Raw genomic sequence first — 17,500 nt, 5'->3', positions numbered from 1 at the left:
CTCTGTGCACCAAGTTCAGAACTTCTCTGTATCATAGAAATTATGGAAAAGGAATTCAGAGACGCCATTACTCCCACACTGCACATTACTGGTCTGAGAAATAGGATCATTAGACGGCTTGTGGTAAGCATTCCACCCCACATGGGCCTTGGTTGCAAAAATGGAAAGTGTGATTTACTTTTTTATGTAGCTAATTTGTTCACTAATGCCAGTTAATGAATCAGACACTGTCAGAAAAACAGCCCACCCATAGAAATAGGAAGGCTGCCACATTTAGCCATGTCGTGTAGATTTGATATGTCGCTGATTTGTTTTCTTACCGGTATGCCTGTTGTTGTTGGCTTCCGTCTGTCTCAGGAGACAATGGATGTATACCGAGGTTATCAATTCTGGTCTGTCACTGTCAATCATCGGTGTTGATGCAGCATTGTCCCCCTTTGTGATTTTACTGAGCCATTTTTCAGTTTATAAAATGTGTTTTAGATTAGATTCTACAATACTTACACGAGAGTACATGTATTTTGTATTTCTCTCCTTCATTATGTTTAATTGTACTTGTGGTCATTAATCTATGCAACGCAACTTGACGTCATCTTAGTCATGCATACTATTTTTTCATTGTACATATTATTTTGAACTATACGTGTGTTAATTAAACACATACTTACACACACACACACACACACACAGAGAGAGAGAGAGAGAGAGAGAGAGAGAGAGAGAGAGAGAGAGGAGAAGAGGGAGGAGAGAGGAAGAGAGAGAGAGAGAAGAAGAGAGAGAGAGAGAGAGAGAGAGAGAGAGAGAGAGCGAGAAAGAGAGAGAGAGAGAGAGAAGAGAGAGAGAGAAGAGCGAAAGAGAGAGAGAGAGAGAAGAGAGAGAGAGAGAGAGAGAGAGAGTTATGGCTTTGTTGAAAATACAAAGGTCGTTTGTTTCTATTAAGTTTGTTTAAAATAAATCATGATTTTCGCTGTAAAGTTGAGTTAAATTTATTTTTTGTCAAAGTTTATCCCCCACCCCCTCACCCCCTCCCACCCGCCTTCTCTCTCTCTCTCTCTCTCTCTCTCTCTCTCTCTCTCTCTCTCTCTCTGTGTGTGTGTGTGTGTGTGTGTGTGGGGTCTCACACACACACATCATTATTATTATAAGTAATTTATTTTAGAATCTTACAAAGTTATCGTAACCTGATCTAGAGAATCAAACTAATCTGTACGATTTTGCACATAAAGCCTGAGCCGAGTAAAGAAAAAGAGCAGCCGATCTCTAGCAGACGAAACACACATTCAGTGAACCGCGCCTATTTCGTGACACACAATTTTTCGGCTGATACGCAATGAAATGCTTTGTTGTCATGGAGAGCGGGAGGGAAGAGAGAGCTCTCTAAGCGTTAGCTTCTAAACTCTCTGATAACACATAGAGGCCTAGCCCCAAGCCACCGAGATGATCAAAGCCTATTGAATTGTGTATACCATGTTAATCGCCCCAGGGCAATTGGAATTCTTAGAACAGGTTGTTGTCCTTGTTGATAGCATCTGATACAGGCTTAGCGACGGGGAGTTACCAAGTGTTTGCAGAATAAAGCAAGGGGTCATGAATTGATGTTAGACGCCGATTAAGAGGGAGATTAAGGAACCTTTAAGCATGTTTAGAGTTGTAGAAATGGCGTGGACGCTGAGAGAGAGAAAAAAAAAACAAACAAAAGGAAATAACCATTAGCGAACTATGGTTAATCCGTTTTTACTTTAACGTCATTGTTCTTGTGATTTTGCTGTGATGTCATATTTTTGGAAATGACTGGAGTCTGTGTTTACAGCTAATTACAGCGGTCACGTAATGATATCGATAAATAAGTAAGCGACCTACCGCCTAAACCCGATATTAAATCGGGATGGTTTAAATACGGTGTTTCATCAACACATAAGGTCGACAGTGAATTCTGTCTTCCATCAGCTTTTGAACTCCCCGTCAACCTTCCCCAGGTCCAACCAAAGGATGTAATTTCTCTTTCTACCGATCTTCCCCATGTCTCTTGTTGTGTCCAGCTAAGCTCTGTTTTCGGGTTTGCTTTTTCCGAGAACGCATTAACCCCGCTTCTTCTAAACTAAACGGACTCCTTCCTTCTTGAAAGAGCACTTAGCTGAAAATGAATCTGAATTATAATCAGTGACCGATCGTCTCAAAGCGGTCTTGTGTCGGGATGAACTAGTTGCTGGAAATATGAAATTGAATTTATAGCCAGAAAAATCAAACTTGTGGTTATTTTCTAAAGAAAACGAAAAAAACCCTTTGTGAAGCGCTTTGAGCAGATTTTAGTAGATATTGCGCCATATAAAAGCTCTAGTTTTTGGGGTTTTTTTTTTTTCGACTTTCTTCTCATCTCGCTCTGAAGTGATAGAATGATGGACACTACGATGTTATCACAAAGAGAGAGATAGAAGGCGCGTGGGTCTAATGAAAGCAATGATAATAATATAACTACTTTCAATGGTGACGGAGGGATTGTAATGAAAGCCATGACAACCTTGGTGTCCTCTTTCCAAACGGATGAACCAACCAACCGTGGTAACTGCCTGGTGAGATGTCGGCGTGACGGTCCAGGCTCGATCCAATGTGTTGTTTTTGGACTGTGCTTTAGTAGGGGAAATGGTACATATTGGTTCCGAAATTTCACGATACGCTACATATTATGATAGGCAAACTTAAAGGAATATACTGTTGTGCAATATTTAAAAAAGAAACTCCAAGACAAGTCCAATGATTTCTATAGATAGAACGAAGATGACGTCACTCAGGCCTTTGTTATTGTTTTTTGCCATCCGCGTTTATGAGTAATTCTCACTAAAATGTATTAATCAGACTTTTAACGTTTAAGGTTACACATGATAGTTTTGTGTGTTGGTCCGTTTTACTTCCAGATGACAATGTTGTGAGTTTCTTAGACAAGCACACACGATAGACGATAGATTTAAAAATACTTGTTCTCAGCTGACTTTTGAGTTCAGTAGTCTTTAGTTTGTTTATTTGTAAATAACCGAATTTACGAAAGAAAAAAACGAACTTCATTCTATTAATATATTGATAATATTTTACTCTTGTCCTTTTAACATTGAAGCGAACTGGCACGGAATTAAAATAAACTATGACAACTGGATCTTTGATTAGCAATAAAAAGATTCTGTCTGAAAGCTCATTGTAGCTTGATTGTTGAAAGAAGAACCTATTTTTGTTAACAATGAAAGAATTATATATTTCACGTTTCTTAATGTTAGATTTCGCGAAGAACCAGGTTTGAGAGTTGTTGATTTTTTTTGTTTGCCAAGATGGGGGTCATTTAAATCGATTGACATTTAAATGACGATTTTTCTGACCAAATTTTAAAATATGGGGTTTTCCAGAGTAAAGCAGTATACGATGTGACTGTTTGGGACCCATTTCCTCAAATCGGTATTATGTTAGGTTTATTTGAGTGCTAAAAATTGCATGTATAATAATAATAATAAAAAAGAATACAAGACTTTAATTAGTTTTATAAATCTATGTCTTATTGAAGTCAAAATCGCTTATTTCTAGTCGTTTCAACTTTTAACCACTTTTTTTGACATTTGGTTTAACCCGATATAATACCGTTTTGAGACGATGTATCACAGTTGTAGAAGTGTCCGCTAGGCTCAAATTCTCTTCTTACCGACAACCTTCATGATGTCTTCCCGAAATGTTACACTTATCCACACAAAACTTGATTTTGTTACACTCAAGCTCAAGAGATATACGTACTTACTAGCCATATATCAATCTTTACAAAACAAACATTTTCCATAACATTTTGTGAGGTGCATAACAATTCTGATCATGAAATAATATGTTAATTCTATCGTAAAATATGTGACGATTTTCTTGTAATTGGTGAGGAGAGGGTTAAACTATAAAAACAAGAGTTTTGTAACCGATACATTTGAATTTAATTGGTAACATAATACCTTTTCAATGACATATTAAATAAAAAACGATACCATTTGTGTACGAAACAGTACGGACGCTCAAAATGATATTTTACCATTTATTTCTTTGTGTCAGCGTTAAAGCTATCAAGATATATAACATTTGTTTAGTACCTACACATAAAAACTATGATAAAGAAATTTCAATTTCATTTTTTATTTTTGTATGAACTGTTACTATGTCTCGTTTGAAAACGTGTTCTCATAATTTTCATCTTATATATATATCGTTTGTTTGACTTTTTTCTAGGGTTTTCCTGTTGAAAACTGTACTAAATTATTATTATTATTATTATTATTATTATTATTATTATTATTATTATTATTATTATTATTATTATTATTATTATTATTATTATTATTATTATTATTATTATTATTATTATTATTATCAAAATCTAGGCATGTAAACATTTCAAAGCAAGTGCATCAAACAGACAAACAAACAAGAAAATAAACCATTAATGAGAAAAACAATAAAACGTTGACAAAAATAGAAGAGGACTTTTTTTTTGAGAATAACAAGAAATTATTTAGGTTTTTTTTTTTAAATCGTGAGATAGTCTATACAATAACCCAACGCAAGATTATGGACTTGATTTAACATTGTTGTAATAGACAATACTTTGCGTTGGTTTTTGGAGTCTTTCCATTATAACACTGAGCCCATAACAAAGTGGGTTATCAGACCTTCAATTACGTACACTTTGATGCAAACCTATTCAGTTGAAGTTCAATAAAGATTTGAACAAGTTTGGAGATGTTCCCGTCTTTGGCCACGAAAGAGGAAGTGAAAGATGAAGTAAATTCATTGTGACAGTGCTATTTACTGGAAAAAGTCAACCGTGACTCCGGGGCAGAGAATCTGTTCGTGCACGTTCTACGTTTGTTTGAATAGAATAATTTGATATAGTTTAGGATTCACATGATAGATTAAGCATGAAAGAAAATAAAACAACGTTCAACAACGCAGGGTTTTGATTTTAATCTTAATACAGCTGCTGCTTGTATGAATGTCTTGTGTTTAAAAAGGAAAGAAAACAAAGCAAAAAACAAAAACAAAAAACTTGCGCTTTAATATAACGTAACATCCACTAAATGTGCTCAAAGCGCTTTACAAGGGTTTCTAGCCAACAGCAGCACTCAACTTGCATAACATGACGTGACACCTTACAGGCGATAGTACATATTTCCCGACCGAGATAACTCTGTTAACGGACAGGTACTCATTTTACACTTGAGTACGTTGAGATAATATGAGTAAAGAGCCTCTTCCAGGGACTCAACTATGCGCCGCTCAGAGCGGCACTCGAACCCAGGACCTTCAAAATCCGAAGGCGAGTCTCATAAGCACATGACCACATTGCGGCTATGTTCTTCTTCGATAGAAAGGACAGAAAGGACGCGCCAAATAATTCTCTGCAGTCTATCTGTTTTTTAAAAATAAAATATTTATGTTTTGATTGGAGTTTTGTTGTTGTTGTTGGCTGAAGAAGGGTTTTGAGCCCGAAATGTTTTTGGTGTGTTGTTTTTCTTATGTTGTTGTTTTTTTCATGTTTTTTTTTTAGATGACCTATATTCATTTTCGTAAGAAATTGACGTAACCCATTTCACTGGACGCTCGGTTTATTCACCGAGGAAATAAGGTCAAATTTTTCTTTCATACAGAACACCTCCTGTTAATTCTTTAAAAAAAAATTCTTACAATATTCGCCACAGCAACCAGGTACCTACTCATTCGTACCTGAATCGAGTGGGAAAGTGTTCATAAAATGCCGTATTCAACGACATAACGTCAGGTCCATCGTTATATACCGTTTAGTTACTGATTACATGACACAATATTCTTGCTATTGCTGTTATTATCTGTTCCTTGTTCAATGTTCTTGTTGGTTTTGTCACATTTCTCATTAGCATCATCGTTGTAGCTCTTACGTGTATGCCTTCTAGTCAAAGGTCAAAGCGACCCACCACTTCAACCTCCCCCCCCCCCCTCTATCTTTCTTTTTATATACCTCTATCTCTCTCTCTCTCTCTCTCTCTCTCTCTCTCTCTCTCGAACTTTCTATCTATCAATGTATTCTATCTATCTTTCCATCTCTCTCATTTCTCTCTCTCTCTCTCTCTCTCTCTCTCTCTCTCTCTCTCACTCACTCACTCTCACACACAAACACACACACACACACACACACTCTCTCTATCTCTCTCTCTCCCCCCCCCTCTCTCTCTCTCTCTCTCTCTCTCTCTCTCCCTCTCTCTCTCTTTCTCCACTCCCCCCTCATCTCATACACAAACATCTCCTCCGAATCTCATTACCTCCTATCCAAGACACCAAAGTAGCTCGCCTTTCCCCAGGCCTGTATATAATTGCCTCTTGACGCGTGTAATCATTTCTTGGCCCGGAGACATTGTCCCTCAACCAAAAACATGATACTCCAAAGTTATTCCTTCAATATTAGTTTATATTTCAAACTGGTATTGCAAGGTCAGTTTCATATTGAGACCAGAATAGTATTGGTCTATGTTAAAAAAAAAAAAAACAACCCAAAAAACAACATTGTATACGACAATAAAGTAAAACTTGTTTTGTTTTTATCAGAAAGTTATATTCTTTCAGTTTTAAATCTATTTTTATTGTTATTATTATCTTTTCCGCCGGTCAGTCTAATGGTATGCTCCAGATCACTGGTAATGGATCTACCTTCCTTCCCGAGCGAGTTGTTTATATAATATTACTGCCTTTAAACTTAATTTAGTAAACGTGCACTTTATCGAACAAACAAAATAACGTGAGCTTATATATATATATATATATATATATATATATATATATATATATATATAGAGAGAGAGAGAGAGAGATAGAGAGCAATATCCACTAAATGTACTCCAAGCGCTTTACAGGGGGTTCCTAACCAACAGCAATTCTTAACTTGTAAGACGAGTCATGACGCTTTTTATCAACGCTGTTACCAGCCAGGTACTCATTTTACACCTGTATGCTGTGAGATAATGTGAATGAAGAGTCTTTTCCTAGTAGGAGTCAACTTGGCGCTACCCAGATTTGAACTCGAACCTGGGACTTCCCGGCCGGCCGGAAAGTGAGTTTCATACCACAAACCTGCAAACTTCAGCCTAATGGAAAAAGGCCCTTTACTTAATTTACCTCACCGTAAAAATATACACTTTAACTGTATATTGACTCTTAAAAGCATGGCCTCTCTCTCTCTCTCTCTCTCTCTCTCTCTCTCTCTCTCTCTCTCTCTCTCTCTCTCTCTCTCTCTCTGTCTCTTCATATAAAAAAGTCATACCTCTTCTTTATATTAAATGTTGCTGTTGGTTTGGGTCCCCTTATAGAGCTATTTGGAATCTCACTTTCTGAATTCACTTATTAACATGAAGTCAATTATCTATACATCTATATGTATGTGGATTTGTGAATTTGGTATTTTACACGCCGTCAGACCGTTAGGCCCCGGGTACGAATCCCCCTCTGAGCTGCGCAAAGTTGAGTCATTGGAAAAGGCTCTTTATTCACATTCTCTCACCGTGCTCAGGTGAAACATTACTACTAAGCCGATAAGAGATTCGCTCTGTCGAAAATATAATGCTAATATTATTTCCTCACACATGTTGATGTTGGCGAAATACCCATTCAAAGACACTTTGAGTATGTTTAGTTGATATTGCTCTATATAATTTGCTCTTTCGATAAGAAAAAAAAAATCAATTTATGAATCGTAAAAATAAGCTAAAACCAAAAGAATCTAATTTAGTTTCATATCCAAACCAGCCTTACACTTACAGCTAAAACAGTCATAGGTCAGGGAAATAGTACCAAGTCTAGTAAGTTTTGTCTTGTTTAGTCACCAGAGCGTATCTCAGACGTAAAGGGTACTTTTTTAGGACCACCCCCGTTATTAGTGTCATTAAAGTGTATTATTCCAACACAGGACCCATTAACACAGACGTGTTAACTCTCACAAAAAGGCTATTTTGTCGTCTCCAGTGCTATTTCCTCTAAGTCATTGTCAGGTGTCTTGGTTTGGTGAGAGTCAGTTTTGGTAACAGGGGCTTATTAACCTGGGAATGTTTAAGTAAATGTTACCCAGTTTATCTTTTCCATGGGTGATTCTTTATAAATGAGGGTTCGTGACCTTATCACACTAGTTCAAAGATACCTCACAGTATCGTTTTTCGAAATATTATCGAAACATTCCCCGAAACTCGATGTAAGCTAATTTACCTTAGATATGTTTACCATGTACGATTCCTTTTAAATAAGGGTTCGTGACCTTTCACCCTTTCTCAAAGATACCAAACAGTATCGTTTTCGAGTTATTATCGAAATATTTGCCTGAACTCGATGCATCAAAATTCCTGAAATATTCAATGAACGACAATTGGGTAATATTAGATGGGGAAGGGAAAGCGAATTTATGGTGTCTTAAAGATGAAAACTGTTTACAGTGAATTCCAACAGAAGAAAGAATTCATTCTTAAATTCGAGTATATAGCATTTTAAAGCATTGTTGAAATATAATGTACTACATATTAGTAAATTGAACTGTGCTAAGTATATATAGTTATTTCTTTTATTTTTGTTTTCTTCGTTTCTTTTTGCTTTAATGGAGTGCAAAAAAAAGTTTGCCGACATCTCATAGAACAGCACATTCTCGGAGTTATTGGAAGTGTCTATACAAGGATGTCGTCTCGACAAAAGGCAAAAAAAGGGAGAGAAAAAAGACGAGGAGTAGGAAGAGAGGTATTGTGAGAGAATCAATCAACTTGTGCTTGAGGTGTTGATTAATTATTCATAGCTGCACGAACATGTTCATCAGATGACTCAACGAAGGCATTGAAATAAAATAAATATACACGTACATCTATAGATAGTATGAAGTTAACGTCACTCAGGTCTTTGTTGTTGTTTTTTGCCATCCACTAAACTGTATTAACCAGACCTAAACGTTCAAGGTTACACATAGTTTTGTGTGTTGGTCCGTTGTACTTCCGGGTGGCAATGCTATGAGCTTCTTAGCCAAGCGCATACTATCTATACATAAAGTACTCTGAAAAGACATGTATTAAAGATTTCGTCAAGAAATTCGCCATTCAAATACCGATCGATCGATTAAAATGACTGTCACCTTGCCATTACTCTGAAACCTGGGACTTCCATCGAAGTCTGCCTTTTTGAAAGCAACACTTTCGTCATGTTAGCAACACTTTGGTCCGGTTGCTTACCTTAAATCCATTGCATGTTTTGGTTGCGCCATGTAGTACCTTCTTTGAAGTTGTTGAAATGTGATTAATTTCAATTTGCGTGTCCATCTTCATGACCACTTGACAAAGATTTGCAACAGGTTCTAATTTTAATCTGGCGGAATATACTATTCTCAAGATCATCATTTTTTTTTCAAGAGCGAGTGCAACTCGAATTTGAGTGTTGAATGTTGATTTCCGTCTTAAAAATAAACAATTTCTTTCGAAAGGTTGCCTTTAAATCAGTTGTTGTTTTAGGATTGTTGAGAAATCGGGCTGTCTTTATTTATTCAGGAATCAATCTTTTAAATTATTTATGAACCTCAGATTCGAAAGTGTGATGGACCTATATCGACTCTGATGTGCATAATCATCCCTATTCTTTTTCTTTTGTTTCTTCTTGTCCTCTGTAACTAAGAGTCCCCGATGCCCTAATGAAAAGGATAAGAGGCTGCAAGGGGACATAATCCCATCTTGTTTTCATCCTCGTCTGGATCCACGGTGACGTTGGGATCAAGGCTGTCGTAATCGGACAGAATTTTCGAGTTTTTCATTTTGGTCAGAAAATTTTTATTTCAAATATCAATCAAGTAACGCAGGTTTTTAACCCGTCAAAAAATATAACCTGAGACTTCTTTGAGGTGACAGTTCTAGACTTTTTGACAAGTTAAGGTCATTTAATTCGATCAATATTTCAAATGAAAGTTTTCTAACCAAATTTTTAAAAAAATAGTATTTTGTGATAGAATGGCTGTAAGACTTCTTAAATTATTATCATCAATTTGTATTAGAACGGATTAGGGCATTACCTAAACACTATAGGAACCCTAACTAAAATCTAGACATCACACATTCAACAAACCAGGTCATTCTCATTCGCCAAAGTTAATCCTAGTCGAATAAGATAATAATGAGATTATTGGAACGAGCCTTTAAAAAAAAAGACCCATATTGCTGTAGATCTATAATGTTGTACATTCATTGCTGCTTGAACTCTGAAAAGTGAACAAAAAGGAACAACAACAACAACAAAAAATAACATAAGGTAGAATTTCGATTCCATTCAATTGACATGGACTCTTTGAGTTTCCTCCTTCTTAACAGACAGGTCGATAAAGATGGTAATGGCTTTATAATTTTTGAATTGACAAAAAACACATGCATTTTGCAAGGAAAAAAGCCCTTGCTTTTTCAATTGAAATGCCAAGTTTTGCGTTTCTGTGGAGTTAGGCACGAATACAAACAGCCCCCTCCTGACCAGGGTTTGGTATGGTGCTTTGTAATTAATAGGTTATAACAGGTAATTTTGGGAGAGTGCGAGTACAGTGAATTTAGTCCAGTAAATAGGCTTCCTAAGTCGTGACGTAATCCTGCGCAGCAACGCATGGCAACAAACCGGCTGGCTCTAAACAGTCGTGAAAAATGGCTGACACGAACTCTATTTCCATCACCGCCCTTATGAAATACTTCTCCAATGAGCATAAAAGTGTCTCGCGAGGTGAAAATCATCATCAGTCAGGTCATGTTTTGACTTTCACTTACTCAGATGGCTTGATGTTCGGCAAAGTTCAAGCCAGCATGAAGAATAAAGAGTATTCTGTGAAGGTAAGTCATTTCGTCTTCTCATTCTCACTCTCAAAATCTCACATCTCCGTAAAACTACTGTTGGACAATAATCAGTTTACTTTGAGTTTAGGCAGATTTAGTATATCCAATGGAAAGATTTAACTGTTTACGTTCGATTTTAGTTAGGGAGAGATAGAGGGAGTCATTGAACTATTGTGTTTTTATCTTTTGGACCACGGACTTTGAGTCTTTGAGGTCTTAGTCTTGCTTCGCTAATTTTCGTTGCTATTGACTATAGTCTACTACATACTATTTAGTATCGTGTTGTAACCTTTAATATAATACTCATATGAGCATCACAATCACCAATCACGCTAGACATTTTATCATACTTCATGTGGGGCAGCGTGGATCAGCGGTACGGTTTTTGCTTCGTACCCGAAAGGTACCGAGTTCGTTCACCCGCCGCTGCGCTGTGTGGCCTTGAGCAAGTCACCTCGCCCTAGCCCAATTTGCGGCGCTGCACCGCGGTTATTCCAGTCTTCCCTGGGAATAGACCCTAGAGATTAATTTCCTCTATGGGATGAATAAAGGATTTATTGAGACCAGTGTTAGTCACGGTAAACTAAATTTCCTATTGGGTTAAGGTGTAATGTAAATGTTGCTGCTTGAAACTCGAAGAAATCAATAACATTGTGAAATTGAATGTGAACTTCAATTAAATATACGAAAACAGATAAAATGGACGTTTCGGGTTTCCCCCTTATCAACAAAGCAAGATGAATGAAAGAATCACTTAATTTGTTTTTTTAATTGAGTTTTTATACAGCGTAATAACCACTAAATGTGCTCAAAGTGCTTTACAAGGGGTCCCTGGCCAACAGCAACATTTAACATGTAAGACGGGACATGATGCCTGTTGGGCGATATTACAATTTTTTCGGACAGAGACAACGCTGTTAACGGCCAGGTACTCATTTGACACCTGAGTACGGTGAGAGATTGTGAGTAAAGAGCCTTCTCCAAGGACTCAACTATGCGCCGAGCGAGGCCCAAACCCAGGACCTTCTGATCTGAAAGCGAGTGTCATACCACAAGACCACAACAGACGTTTTATTAGTTTGTTTGTTTTTTGCCTATTGAGCATGGTCGCAGCTCTAAATTTGAATCTTTTATTCTTTTACTTCCACAGATCTATCTTGATGATGCCTTGGGTTGATTCAGTCCAAAACTAATTTGTGTGGTTTTATTTAACAATGTTAATGACATTGAACATACATTGATACAACAATGCCATAATTTGTCATGTTTATCTTGTAAAATCATGTATGGACCTACAAAACCATTATTTTGAATGGTGATTTGATGATGATGAACAAAATATGTGTGTTGTACAAAATAAATGGCAAAGCTAACAAAATGCAGTCTCCTTAATAAGAGACTGGGGATTGACAAGTGCTGCAACACATTGAAAAATAATATCAGATGTTTCTCTTAACATTGTTGGAATATATGAGAGGATGTTAACATTTTTCAGTCTTTCATTAGCCCTCTCAACATGAATTCTACATGAAGCAATTTCTTTTGTTAATAAAATCTCATTTTCAGTAAATTTATTATGTAAAAAGGGAGGGATATTTACAGTTACTCCTTGAGGTAAAATATCTTGAATCAGGATGGGGTTTTACCTTTATTACCTTTATCTGCTAAAATTAAATCTCCAGGGCTTAAAATTAAAAGTTTTAGTAATCCACAATTTTGTACAATGACCTTATCCGAGACAGACCCTGGATACAGTTTAGAAATAAAACTTATCACACCATTTGGACTCAGACCAACAAGATCTTTAACAGAATTCATGGACCTCTAAGAAGAATAAGTTAACCGTTGTTTATCCATTTCTTTAGGAATAGCAATTTGGTCATCTGTACAATCAATGATCATTCTGCAATTTGGAAAATTAAAAATGATGATGGAGCTGATAGTTTATTTTTATGTCTAGAAGGGCATGTAACCTTCATAACATTTTCAAAGAGAAGCTTATGGCTTATGTAAAACATGAATAAAAGTTTGTATAATATTTGTTATAGTACTTTCACTAACGCTAAACAATTGTGAAATATGAAGGTTAGCGTAGTTCTGTCTAAGTTTCATAAGTGTAATAATGAAAATTTGGTCTTTTAATGCAACTGTCTCTTCCTGAACTTCCCATCCACTATAATAAATAATGTTACCTCTAAAGCACTCAACATATTGAACAATAATATTAAATATTTTAAAACAATGTACACCTGTCTCCATTCGAAGAACTTTTTCTGTAAGGCTTGAAACAGTGTAAGTGCGTTGAATCTAACTTGGGTTTTTTAAAGCTAGCTATTTCCTTATTTTTGTCTGTAATTTCTTGTTCTTGAATTAAATTTGTTGTTCTATTTAAAATATCCTCACTTGTTCTACAATCTGTTTTTTTTTAAAGATGGAATCCTGTGATGATGGTGACGAGAGTTGAGATGATGATGAGGGAGAAGATAATGAGGATGATGATGAGGAGGAAAATAATGATGATGAGGAATCTGGTTTTTTTAAAGGTGGGACTTTGTGATGATGATGAAGAGAGTTGAGCTGATGATGATGATGATGATGATGATGATGATGATGATGATGATGATGATGATGATGATGATGATGATGATGATGATGATGATGATGATGGTGGTGGTGGTGGTGGTGGTGGTGGACTTCTTGATGTTGGTGCCAATTGAGATGGGGTGGGAATTCCTTGTGTCACTTTTCTTTCTTTCTGGCTCTGATGGAAACAATTTATTTTTATTTCTGTCAAACCATTCAGGGAGGTTGGCTTTGTCACCATCTCTGAAGTGACAAGAACACACTCTTGATGATGATGTTGGATCTTTTGTCCTTTCTCCTGAAATGAAAAGATTAAAAAAAAAACAATAATTCTGTTGGGCATATTACTTAATTTGATAAGTACTTTGTTTTAGACTATCTTGTTTGACACCAGCTCAATGCATGATAAATCAAAGGTGTGCAAGAGACTAGGTTACTGGTGGGTCTCTCGCCTGTCTTTTATGAAATCGCACATTCAGCAAAATGTCGCACTTCCTCATTACTTCTTTTGATGATTTTGACTAGGTATATATAAAAATATGAATTCTTAAATTTACACAGTTAAAGTTGATCTTGGGGTTGAGTGTGGCAAGACTGGCGTTTTCTCTTTATTTCAGTCAGTACTGTACTGGACAGTGCGGTGATGGAAACTTTGGAGTGTCAACAATCGGGCACAGGTAAAGGAGAGAGGTCCCTGCCGCCATCTTGCTTTGTTCACACAGAGTTGCCACCTCGGTTGTCGGGGAGGGGAGGCATGGCAGAGAATCAGAGAAACTTTCCAAAAAAAAAGAGGAAAGTATATGTGTTTGTGTGTGTGTGTGTGTGTGTGTGTGTGTGTGAGAGAGAGAGAGAGAGAGAGAGAGAGAGAGAGAGATATCTGCGTGAGGGGAGGGGGGGGGGGGAGAGGTTGTGTTATTTTATTTATTTATTTTCATTTTGCCATAAAGGTATCGAGTTTAAAGTAAGATTTTAACAAATATTTTCTTCTCTTTCTTCTTGTTCTCCTTTTAAAAAAAAAAAAATCACTTATCAGTAGAACTTAACTCTCATTCAGTTTATCAGCCTTAACATCAAAACGATTGAGATATCATTTTTGCTTTAACTTCAATAAAAACCTAGTTTGGAATGTATTTTTATTTATAATTTCGTGCAATTGTACACTTTAATCATAAAATTAGGTCTGCGTAAGCTAGAACTTGACCTAGATCTGGACTACGAACTCTATCAAATGTTCGACGAGGCGTGCGTGCTTACCTGACTAAAGTGATCCACTTTTTCTTCAATTTTTTGTCTGCCTGTCCATTTGGAAATCTGTAAAACTTGCAGGAGTGACTCTCTGACTGGTGTAGACAATCTGGTACAAAACACTGGACCATATTTAAGATAAAAATTGTTTTTTGAGCGATTTTCCAATTATTCCTTGCCCGGACCAAGCACGGATTTTTTTTGTTTAGAGCCAGCCGATTCGTTGCTAGGCGGACGTGACGTCAGACTGTGGAATCCTATTAAGACGCTCACCAAGTAAGCTGTTCTATTTGAAATTAGGTGTCGTTCCATTGGCCTGTGCATTGAGAAGAGGTGAAATGATGCATTATGGCAAGCATTAATGTGCGGCTTTGTGGTCTTGTGGTATGACACTCGCCTTGCCTTCGGATCGGAAGGCGCATAGTTAAGCCCTTGGAAAAAGTTCTTTACTCATATTTCTCACCACACTCAGGTGTAAAATGCGAACTTGGCCATTAAAAAGGTTCTCTCTATCGAAAAATAATATACTATCACCTTAATGGCGTCATATGTCTCGTTGTTGTAACCCAAATGTAAAGCGCTTTGAGCACATTTAGTGTATATTGCGCAATATAAGTGCTCTATATTTTTTAAGGGTTTTGCGTTTGAGTCATTAAAATGCCTTAGATTCAATGATAATATTTAATGTTGATTCCATTGTGCCCGTGACCTTATTCATTTGTTTTATTTTATCTGTGAACAATCTGTTCACTCCTCTCGCCCCCACCCTCTTTTTCTGTGTACCAATTAGTCTTTTTTTCCATACCGCTTCCCAATAATATAATAATATATCTGAGAGGATAATCCCCGTGTGACAGATGACAACAATGGGTTTTGATAATTATAACGGATTTAACAGTCGTGGTGATGTCACTGTTTTGGCCTGATATTATTGTGTCTGTATTATGTTATGATTTATAAGTCTGTTATCGGTCCAATAATTTTGATTATTTTGCAGTTGTTTTTTTTTTATTTTTTTTTTTTTTTTAATTTGTGTGTTTTTTGTAATTTTTTTTTGATTCATGCCCCCCTAACCCCCCCCCCCCCTTTACATCCACACATAATATCGTTAGATAATAACATGGAAAGTTAAATTCATGAATGTCATACTTCGACGAGATGCTATTTATAAATCATTGTGTTGTATTAACATTTATTTTAAATTAGTGTATTTATTTCTCGTCTAAGATTTGGGTTTCAGAGTCACTTCATTTATGCAAGATTACATTGAAATTGGGAGTAAAAGTGGGATGTCAAAAACTGGTTCCAATCCCATCAGAAGTGTAAAACCACTCTTCCGTAGTACTAGATGCATATTGCATACCATTGGTTTCAGAGTGATGGCATCATATTTTTTATGTTTAAATAAACACTGGTCGTCGATAGAGATTATCAATTACGTCCCGTAATCTTAAGAATCTACTTTTACACCCTGATACTTAAATAGTTATACTACTTTATGATTTAATATGTAACCTATTCATTATTAGTATTCCGAAGGACTGGTTAGACACTTCCAATGGGTTTTGAACCAAAGAGTAGAAGTTGTGACCTCACGACTTCTTTGCCCTATTATTGGCAGAGGATTATGGAACGCTTTGGAATAAAATGTTATTCTCTTATAATTAATACACCGATGCTTTAGATTCAAATCGCTTATGGAGACGGAATTTAAACCAGCGTTTTTTAGAGAATAGTAACAATTGCTTGCTCCCCATTGGAGAGGATGCTGGATGACGATCCACACAAACCTTCAGTAAGATCTAAATTGAACTCTGTTACGCAATTAATGTTTTGTAGACGAGGACTTGAAAAAAAAAGTATAAAAATATTCTGATCTACAAGAGATTCCAGCCCAGGGGATCATTTGCATGTCTGCTTCGAGCTTACATAAGATAAGATTCCCTTTATTCATCCCATAGGGGAAATTTGTCTCTAGGGTCTATTCCTAGCGAAGACTGGAATAACCCAGGCGTCAGCCGCAGTGCAGCGCCGCAAATTGAGCTAGGGCGAGGTGACTTGCTCAAGGCCACACAACGCAGCGGGTAATCGAACTTGGTACCTTTCGGGTACGAAGCGAAGACCGTACAACTGAGCCACGCTGTCCCATAAATATATCTGATAACCCAATTTATTATGGGCTCATTCTTGTAACCAAAATCTAAAAAAAAATGACGCAAAATATTGTCCATTAAAATGTTAAACAAGGCCCATAATTGCGTTCGGATGTCAGACCTGCATTTATGTACACGTGGACTTTAGCAGTTTCGCTATGCATTTAAGTAATAAAAAAAAGTGTGAATAGGTGACTTGACAGTTTGTTTTTTTAAATTTTCAAACCCGTGAACCTTATGTCTCCATGTCTTTGTGTGCTTCAACTAAGGTCTCACGGTGCCCTTTTTCCCTTCTTTTTTATTTGTAGATATAATATGCTTAAAAATGTACAAGTGCTAAACGCTTTCTAGTGGAGACCGTGTTTATATAGCATTAGCTATTTACATAAATCCTATTGACATAATATATATTCAACATTCTTTTACAGCTGACAGTCATAAGTACGTTGCACATTGCACTTATGTCTCCAATGGTTCATATTTAAGTATTCTTTATAAAGTCAGTCAACTTGATTCTTCCATTCTTATTAATCTTTCTTGCCATTATTTCCTGAAATTTTATTTGGAAATATAAAGTTGATAATGATGTATGGTTTCCAAAAGCAAACGGAAAACACACGGGACCAACAATTGTTTATCTTTAGTTTTTGT

The 17,500-nt window shown here is 36.4% G+C and overlaps 1 protein-coding gene and 1 long non-coding RNA gene across 2 annotated transcripts in view; both read left to right on the top strand.

Annotated features, from left to right (window-relative positions):
* The window catches only part of LOC144971239 (uncharacterized), a 114,622-nt gene that overhangs the window by 32,901 nt on the left and 64,221 nt on the right, over positions 1-17,500 (top strand). The window lies entirely within an intron of this gene.
* LOC144971231 (uncharacterized) lies at positions 10,285-12,692 on the top strand. Its single transcript, XR_013645090.1, has 2 exons — positions 10,285-10,865; positions 12,019-12,692. It is a non-coding gene; the product is annotated as an uncharacterized LOC144971231 (long non-coding RNA).

Source organism: Berghia stephanieae, chromosome 4 (assembly GCF_034508935.2).
Source record: "Berghia stephanieae isolate SIO BIC M18660-M18661 chromosome 4, UCSD_Bste_1.3, whole genome shotgun sequence".
NCBI lineage: Eukaryota > Metazoa > Mollusca > Gastropoda > Nudibranchia > Aeolidiidae > Berghia > Berghia stephanieae.
Note: the sequence above shows the minus strand (reverse complement) of the source record. Positions and strands in the feature narration are given on the sequence as shown.